The sequence below is a fragment of the Podarcis liolepis genome, assembly GCF_965112155.1.
Source record: "Podarcis liolepis genome assembly, chromosome: 9".
Lineage (NCBI taxonomy): Eukaryota > Metazoa > Chordata > Lepidosauria > Squamata > Lacertidae > Podarcis > Podarcis liolepis.
This window is the reverse complement of record NC_139564.1, coordinates 38416282-38426397: the sequence shown is the minus strand read 5'-3', so window position 1 is coordinate 38426397 and position 10116 is coordinate 38416282. Positions and strand designations below refer to the sequence as shown.

Below are 10116 nucleotides of genomic sequence, written 5' to 3'. Positions count from 1 at the left end.
ACTTCACGAGAACATTACTTGTGTGCTAAACCATACATAATGCTAAATGGGTCCCTTGATGTTGCATTTGTGTGGCACTTTTAATAGTCACTGCAGGAGGTGGGACTTGTATCAGGACAACATTGTGTGGGGAACAGGGGAATGAGCCTTTGCTTCCCTGCCAGGGTCCTGATGAAGTCCATGACCTCTCCAAAAGTCCCAGGAGAGCCCTCTTCCATTGGCACCAATGGATGCTTCCTTTCTGAGATAAGCAGCAGCTTTGGAGGGGAAAATTTTAATGAGGACTGGGGCAAAAATCCCCTCACCCAGCAGCTAAAAACAGCACAAAACAAATGCACCTTCAAGAGACACATTCCACATTGCATCTGCTTGTCCCATGTATTGCTTCTTCATTCCAAAGCCCACATCCTACGTTGTGGGCCAAAGAGAAGAACCCTGACCCAGCAAAACTTCGTATTTTACCATGAATATCTCTTTTCACAGATAACTGCAGCATCCTTAGCCAGAGGCTAGCAGCTTCATTTTCCCACCATGCCTTTGGACCAGATAAGTACCTTTCTTTCCTCTGCTATGTGGCAATCTCTTTTGACAAGCTAAAGATGTAGCACTGGGTTATTTCAGGAATTTCTTACTGTTATATCCAACCATGATCAGGTTTGTCATTCCGTTTTGCATGATTGCATGTATGTTTCAAAAGCATCTTCTTCTCAAGATATTTCATTTGCTGTTGTATTGCAGCTATGCCCATTTATTAAAAAACAATGTTGAGGATTTAATATATTATGCACCACAAGGAAAAGAGGAATAATCAGTTTATGCACTTTCAGCTAACCAACATCTGGATTTAATAGCAAATGGAGTTTAAGATTTTCATTCCCTGGATGTGTGACAAGCCCACTGAGGTTTCTATAATCTGGGTTTGTAGCCAGAGACAACAAACTTAACCACTCTCAGAAATGTCTATATTTCAGTTAAACCACTTAGTGTTATATTCTATATTGGAGCACTATAGTAAAAATGTGCCTGATAGGTTTGTTTAGGTCAACCTTCAAACACTTTTTTTAGGGGCTATTGTGCAGCAGTAGAGCATATGGCCAGCATGACAACAGAGGAGAGTTATACTATATTTGTTTTAACGGGATCTTATTTTCTCTTTCATTGTATCTTAAATTTTCTTACATGCCCTGAGATCACCTATGATGAAGGACAGGATATGTGTTTGTAAGTCACTTTGAGTTCATCTCCTTTTTGAAGTAATATAACAACAACAACAACAACATCTTTTTAAAAATGCTTTGCATGCAAAATATATCAGGTTCAGTCCATAGCATCACAGGCAGGACTGGGGAAAACATCTGTCTGAATGACACTGTGAAATTCTCTACCACAAAATGTTGGAATGTGAATGGCTTCAACTTGGATAGCTTTAAAAGATTAGACAAATTCGTGAAGAGTAAGATTATCAATGGCTACTAATTGGAGGCGGTAAGCTTCTGTACACCAGTTGCTGGAGAACACAAGTGGGGAGAGTGCTGTTGCGCTTAAGTCATGCTTCTGGGCTTCCCAGAATCATCTGGTTGATCATTGAGAGAACAGGATGCTGGACTTGATGGGTGTTTTGTCCGCTCCAGCTGAGCTCACCTTTGTTGCAGTTTCTAACATCAACCAGAACTGTAGTAGATATTTAGAGGGAAACTGAAAGAGACATTTACACTGCAATTCTGTGTGTACTTTCTAGGGAATAAGCCCCACTGAATGCAGTAGTATTTACATGGGTAGAGTTTGGCTACAGAAACAGAGAAGGATATTTCTAAGTACTAAGTAGCATTTTTTCCTCTGTAGCCAATGCATTGCACATAAAACAGAGGATAGTGGTACTTTGTTCCGTATAATTGCAACACGTCATAAGGTTTGAGAGCACGTTGTATGGACTGAGTGTACTTTTATCAGTTGTAAACTGAAGTGCTTTTTCTTTGGCACCTGTTGATGCCTGCATCCAGTCTGCGGGGTGGAAAGGAAGCCCCTTCCCTTATAAGACCTGATCCAGTTTTGCATGGGTCTCTGGATCAAATTGAAATGGGAACAGCTTTCTGAGATCTCCCTTTCAAAAGATCTATCCATCCCTGTCCAGTATAGAGCAAGCAATGCACAGCTACAACAAAATATTTGACTCACGGAAACTATAAAGCCTTGGGCTGATAGAAATGGAATTTGCTGGGGTAGTCTGAAACATAGGTAGTTGAAATTAGGTGGTCTATACATGCACCACATTTCTCCGTTAAGGTGTTTTTAGAGCAATTTTACAGCAGAAGGGGAATTTACAATGGTAGACAGGACTTCCCTAAGACTGGATAAGGCAGTTCATTTGTATTATGTGTTTCATGTTCATATATAGTCACAAAAACCACAAAATGAGGAATAAGAGGAATTGTATCACATGATGTCATGTACTGTAGGCAACAGTTGTCCTTGGCACTTGTATTTAAAGATGGTGCACAAGCTATCAAATAGGTCCCTTAATTGGTGGGGGGCGGGGCAAAATCGGAACAAAATACTGTGTTTGGTTTTTGGGAAAGTGTAATTTCTCTATAAGAACAGCACACCCTTGAAGTGAAAACACTGGGTTCCTGAATCAGCTGTGTGCTTTTCCAACACAAAAACAATATTCAAGTCCCTGGTAGAACTCATTGAGTTCACTGTGGGGAAGAATTTCTACTGCTAGGGGGAACATGGTGTTGACTGTGCTATGTAGGGCTTCAATTAATAGGCCTGTGCATATTAAGGAGTATAAGGCAACAGCATGCTTTGCTCACACTTTTATACTTCCTTCAATACCTTTTGTTTTTATTTCCAAAGGGTTTTTAAAAAAACAAAAAGAAAATGATCCGTAGGTTCTTTGCGCTATTTAATATTTGTGTTTTAAGTTCAGATTTATTATTACCCCTTTCCCCCAAAAGACTCTTGTAGGTTCTTTACAAGTGGTGTTTCTGCTTGTTCTTTTAATGTTCCTTATTTTGCAGGGTGAATAGTAATAACTTGAGTTTCTAGTGGACTTCATTCAGGTTCATATGATGGGACAAGAACAATAAGGCTAACCTTCAGTTTGGATCTCTGGCCTGGCCTCTCCAACAGCCAGTCTTACTGGTGCTATGTTTGTCGTAAAGGGAGAAGACAACATCATTGCATTGGTACAACCTGTTGGGATGTGTCCAAGGGAACGGGGGCAGTTTGCAGGCCCCCAGCTGGCTCCAGCCCACCAGCTGGCAGCCAGGCGAACTCTGGTCCTTGGAAGAGCATCAAAACAGCGGCACACAGCTTCAAAAGCCTTCAGAAACTTGAGCACACCTTAATCAGCAGAGTGAATAACACGTAACAGAAGTGGCGGACAGAGGCATATGTGAAGCATATTTACAAGCAGTTTATTCAGCATAGTTCAGGACAAAGAAAACATGTCTGCTCTCTTGCATGTCCAAGAGCAGGAAACAAAAACCAAAAGCTATACACAAACGGAAGTTCCCAGCAAGCTGTGCTGGAGAGTAAACAGACATGTGACATACAACAATCATGTCTGTTCCTTTTAAGGTGGAACAGAACACCAATATCATAACACAATGTTCTTCAGCCTTGGGTCCTCAGATGTTGATGGATTAGTAAAAACTCCCATCAACCCTAGCCAGCTAGTTGAACCCCTAGACATTACCACAGGAAGTGAAGGGTACAGAAAAACTAGAACTATGACAAAAATGGGTTATGACTGCATGTTTGAACATGCAGAACATTATTTCCTACACTCCACTGCCAAGTGATATTTAGGTTGGACAGGTTGAGATGAAAACCTTTGTTTACAGATGAAACCGATTTTTGTCTGTGCTGTCTATTAATATAATCATTATTCTGACTGTGTGCTATGCACTTAACTCAATGTACCACTGCTTAATGTCAATGTCAAATTCAGCTAAACCAAATGTAGCAATCTTTCCCCCTCACATTAGCCATTTAATCACACAGTCAAATAGGCACCTCTAACACCATGTTCCAATTGCACTGTGCATTGCAACCACATTTTGGAACCACCTTTGGGAGCAGCTGGCTGGCCAGTTAGGAAATTAGGTGGGGAAAATGTTTGTTTCTGGAGCAACACCATAACACGAAAACTTGTTGAAAGTTTAACTGAATTTTTTTTATAGCAAAAATGGAACAATCATTTAAACAGCTTTGACAACAGCAACATTTTGTTCCCCCAGAAGCCCTTTTCAGTTCAGCCATTCATCTTAGTAAAGTGGGCAAGCTTTCAGCAATGTACCTGGTTTAAACGAATTGCATTGTGTTGAAATGAAAAAAGAATAAGCACCTCTGTTTCAGCATCATTCACATTGACTTGTCCTAGTGCTGACCCTCCTCTGACATCCCTCCTCTGGTGGCGCATGTGGGGAGGGCAGAAGAATGTACAACATGGCTGCTGGCACTGAACAGTTGAAAGAGGATGAGTGAAGTTCCTGTGGATGCTGCTGGCCACCAGTGGAGGAAGTTGAGGCAGATTGGAGCTGCATGCTGCAGATGCAACAGAACCTGTAGATCAATGATCTTACTGCTCTCCAGCCATGTTGGGCACAGTAGTCACTCCCCTGTGTCATAGTGTGGGAACTGCACTATGAAGCCCTAACACAACCCTTCCTCCATTCTCACTTAGCAATACCATCAACATCTGCTAGTAGGCTATAGGAATAACTGTTAAGTGTTGGTACACAGGTGTTGCCATTCAAAATTTCAGTGCCACACATATAAGTACCCTGTGCTTTTTTCCTAAAAAAATGTCTAGGGGTACTCTCATTTTCCTACACGCATTGAAATACTTCTCCTCAATGAGGCCAAACTTAGATTCGCAAAATGTTTAGGGGTATGCGTACCTCTGCGTTCCCCCCAGAAAAAGAGCACTATGCGTATTTGTGCTGCCAAATTCATAAGACAATATGGTAAGCGCTGGAGATTCTGCTTTTAATTTGTGCTGCAGTTTCTTGCCAATGGCCGGCCAGTTGTGAACCACCATGTTATCATGTGCTACCAGTTTTTTTGTTCTGGAACTAGACAAGATTTTGGAGAAGGAAGGGGATTTCTTTGTTAGCCCAGCATAATTGAGGCTCATGAGGGAAAAAGCAGAGACAGCCGAATTGCAGCTCTCCAGGTGCCACTGGACTCTAGCTTCTATCAGCCCCACCTGAAGTCCAGCAATGTTATGAAGGCACCCAGCTCCCTGGCCCCTGCTATAAAGTGACCTTGCTTTGTTTTGCTGTTTCTTGAAGCAGGGAAAAAATACATAGCAATTTGTTTGTTTATTCACTTATTAAGAGTATACCTTTTTTATCCAAATGGGAAAAGTATATTAAGTAAATTAACTAGATGGCATTGTGAGATTTCATAGATATTTAGGATAACGATAAAAAGACAGCAACAATGAAATTAGATGAATGATTCCCGTTAGCCCCCCCCCCAAGACATTGACACATGAGATTCATGATCCCAATGTCTTAATTTTGTAACATAGACACACAAACTTAAAAGCTCCTATGAGATTCTAATTTTAAAGCAACAATTATGGGGAAGGTTGTGTGTTTATGTGGGGGGGGGGGAGTGATTGCAACCATTTCAGACAAGCTCCCTGACCAGGAGGTGAACCTGAAGAAAAAAATATGTTATTTGCAGATGTATTCCAGTTTATTTGCTACCCAACCCTTCAGCTTCATAACTCCCAGGGTAGCCTGCAATCCAACATTAAAAGTAGTCAAGGATAAAGCATAATAGAACACAACTAAAAGCAGCAGAACAAATAAGCAACAGCAGCACATATAGTACATTTAGCAGGCATTAAAGGCTGGTATTAAAAAGCCTGGGTGAATAAAAATGTCTTCATCTGTTGCTGGAATGATTCAAAGTTTGGCCCTAGCCAAGTCTCCAGCCTTTCTCAAATGGAGTGCTACAGCTGGGAAGGATTCTTTCCCTGGTTGCCATTTCCTAACCTCATGGCCATCAAATATGATCATTACTTTCCGGAAGGTTTGTATGGGAATCTGCTCTACAAGCCCACTCTTCATCAAAGGTAGCAGCAGGGTTGGTGCTATCATTGGCCAACTAGGCAGCTGCCAAGGGCTCAGAACTCGGAAGAGCACAGTATTGACATTTGAGGCGCACAGTTTATACAGATTAGTTTTTGTTATAGCTTACAAATTTCAGATTATATTTTATTTTCAGTTTATATTTTATCCTTTTTGAGATAATTCATATATTATATTTTTTATGTATATATGAAATAGACTGTAGAGTTGTTTGGAGGTTAGGTAATACATACACATAATAAGTGAAAATGCACTTACAGCCACATCTTAACCTTATTTTGAAAATACATTCATTTTTCTAGTAAGCTATGGCAGATAAAAAAACCCCGACCATCTGGAGCTCAGGTGACAAACAAAAGGTAGAAAACATTAAGGATCAAGCAAAGCGAGAGGGGTTCCTCCTGAAATATCTTTGTACACAGAAAGCAATTGAAGAACAAGAATATGACTACAGTGGTACCTCTGGTTAAGAACTTAATTTGTTCCGGAGGTCCGTTCTTAACCTGAAATTGTTCTTAACCTGAAGCACCACTTTAGCTAATGGGGCCTCCCGCTGCTGCTGCGCTGCCGCAACACAATTTCTGTTGTCATCCTGAAGCAAAGTTCTTAACCCGAGGTACTATTTCTGGGTTAGCGGAGTCTGTAACCTGAAGCGTCTGTAACCCGAGGTACCACTCTATACACTTGTTGAAACTAACACTGAGGGAGCTGAATGTGGTGCTCTTACTGCAAATGATACAATCTATAAGACAGAAGTTTCACAAATTTGAGATTTTTCTGGAAAACACACGTAGGAAAAAGAGGACGTCAAGATAGTAAGAGTCCTGCAAAGTCTGCAAAAGAAGGTGGCATTTTGCCTGACTTGAATGACGGTGACAATGCTAACTGGCCTAATTACTGCAATGATAATTTGCGACAGCTTATAATATGACATGGACCACAGCTACATTTCTATTATCAAAAATGCCTCATACCTCAAAGTTGCTACTAGCTTTAGTGCAGGGGGGGGGGGAATGCAGGTGTGAGGCAGGCATTTGCTTTCCCCTGTCCAGTGAGGTTAATACCTTTGAAAGAATCGAAAAAACTGTGAATAGGGAAGTTACATGCCACTTTCCCTCAGTGCTTGTGTTTTGATCAAAATGTAGGCCACTTACATTAGCTTTTAGTTAAACCACACAGAAACATATACATAGATTTAGGACCCAGTTATGGATCCTGCACCTCATCAATTTGAGTCCTTAGAATGTGAGTTTATTACTTCTCTTTACCTTTCCTTGATATGCATATAACTGCAGTACAGTATATCCTTTAAAAATAAAATTCTTACTAGAAGTTTCTGTTTTCAGGTGTGAAATAGCATGCTTGAAGCTTCTTATTTAGAAATGCTTTCCCGCCAGAATGTCTAATACTATTTCAAAACATCCACGCTAACTGGCTCAGAAAGCCATTTGAAACCCACAGCCTTTAAATACAGCAAACCCATTTGCTGTGGCTACTGATGAATTACATCTAATAGATCCGAGGTTAAGTACATGGAAATTATTGGTAATGGTTCTATACGGTACATTTTTTGAACAGAATAACCTTCACTTATATTAACTCTTGGCTAGACCAAAATGAAAGAGAGCCTGGCTACTTACCTACCTACTTACCTATTTATCTTCAGGTAATCCCATGTGATGGAACCAATCAACATGGTGACACAACCACCCCTTTCAGTTCCAGACCTTCTGATAAGAAAACGTAATTATTTTAGAGTGCTAATAGTAAAAACTTTATGACACTTTCTAACTTTTTAGCTGCCATTTCCCAGTCCACGGTGAATTGATTTCACCCGGTGATATTAATCTATATTTCATGAAAAATGAAGGTCTTTGGACTGGACAATTTTAAATTTGATTTATGTTCTTCCCAACTTTATTTTTGAGCATGTTTCTGGTGTTGCAGCATGAACATTAGCTTTAATCAGTACGCCAGGTTTCCATGTGATTTAATAGTTGGAGATGCTGGATCTACCCATCACTTTTTTATTAAAAGAAATCTTGTAAACTGGATATTATATGCCCTGCCTTTTGCTGACAATGAATTATGTTTAGGATTTGAAGGGAAGAAGGCTGTGGGTGGGTAGACTGCCATAATTTCTGGTATCTTATCAAATCTTCTTGCTTCATATTAGCTGAAACTGTTACTAAAGTCCTTCTGGAGTTGGAATATTGACTGCAAAAGCGTTGCTTTCAAACTAAACTTTATTGCCCTTTCTGTGTGCTCTGGACTGTAGTTCATAGAATCATAAATGGCCATCCAACTTCTGCTTAAAAACCTGCAAAGAATGTCCTCTACCTTTCAAGGGAGTCTCCTCCACTGTTGAACAGCTCTCACCATCAGAAAATTCTTCCTGATGCCTAATGGAAATCTCGTTTCCTGTAAGTTAAAGCCATTGGTTTGGATCCTACCCTATGGAACAGGAAAAAACCAAGCTTCTGTCTTCCATGGGACAGCCCTTTAGATATTTGACGATGGCGTCCATATTTCCTTTCAGTCTCCTCTTTTCCAAATAAGCATATTTTTACATTTAGTGACACAAACTGAAGGTTGCCCATGTTCCACTTTACAAATAATGGATAATGCAGATGGGGAAAGAACTGTAGCTTAGTGGTAGCACACTAAGAAGAGGGATTCTAGGCGTGTTCAACTGAATACACTTTAAAGCCTTCTTTCCACCTACTCACATTTACTATATGGTTAGAAGAGAAACCATCTGACAGTCTTGTGTTGTAATGACTTATGTTTAGAATTTGAAGGGAAGAAGGTCTTGGGTGCAATCCTGGAGTTCATTTCAGTCACTTCCCAGAGGAATCTCTGCAGAAATGGGAAAAGGTTTCTGTTAGTGGGAAAATACTTACAGTATGTGTGTGGAAATTGCCATGCATGATTTTCTGTAGCAGACTGAGCCAAGGCATTTCCTGATGCTTCAGTGCCATGATGCTGGATGGTGCTCAGGTGTGGACCACAGGAGTCTGCACTTACGATTTTTGTCAGAAAGGAAACCATTCTGAAATGACTTTCTAAAAATTGTGGTGTATATTTCACAACTGGCACAAATAAATGTGTGTTCTTTGATTTAAAACTCTGAAATGATTATATTTGACTTTGGATTTCAAATTTGCATATCCTACAGAAAGTATTTATTTCCTCCTGCTTTCCAGTCTACCATTATGTCACATATTTAAACCGATGAACTAGCATACAATTATATGGCCATATTGTCTCCTCCCACAGACGTATGCGAGCAATCTCACTAATGCGAACAAAGCTGTTCAAAAGCTGCTCAAATGACTAAGCTTGTCTAGTGTGAGTGAGCATGGGTTGATGGGTCCTTTTGCTTTGAGACACTGTGATAGGAAAATACAAATACATTATCTAGGATTTTCAGATTCCTTCCCAAGGTTATATTTGAGCAAGCCATATTTCAACATTTCCCAAATTGCTGCAAAGCAATTTGTCACTATTGCAAAGTGCTTCTGTCCTAAAGCAGCCAAATCCAGTTTGCAGCAACGCCAATCACAAGGACACCCTTCTCTTCTTCCAAATGCCCTTAGAGGCAGCTACTTCATGACTCAACTGATCCTGCATCCTGATCTATCTCCTATAATTTCCATGTATTCTCTGATGATTATATAGTGAAATGTCATATCTTAAAAACAAATGTTTTTCGACATTTAATGGCCAGGGTCAAGGAGCTTTCAAAAGACATAAGTTACTTAACTGAATTAAGAAAATAAATTGACTGTGGTCTACCTGGCTCCTAAACAAGGAAATCATGTTATTTGATTATAATTACATCTTAGTCCTCCTTTCTTTCTCTGCTCCTCCTCCAAGTGGATCCAAAACAGAGAAGGCATCGTCAACAAACTGTTGTGCATAAACATTAGTGTAGAGCAGCAAAAAGAGATGTGTGCAGTTTCCCCATCCACAGTCTTTCCATATTTAAAGATGGGTAGAAATA

The 10116-nt window shown here is 40.1% G+C and overlaps 1 long non-coding RNA gene across 1 annotated transcript; it reads left to right on the top strand.

Moving 5' to 3' along the window:
* Window positions 1–489: 489 nt before the first annotated feature.
* On the top strand, window positions 490–8402 carry LOC310714689. The gene is made up of 3 exons (XR_014529976.1): window positions 490–1221; window positions 7777–7853; window positions 8287–8402. It is a non-coding gene; the product is annotated as an uncharacterized lncRNA (long non-coding RNA).
* The last annotated feature ends 1714 nt before the right edge of the window (window positions 8403–10116 follow it).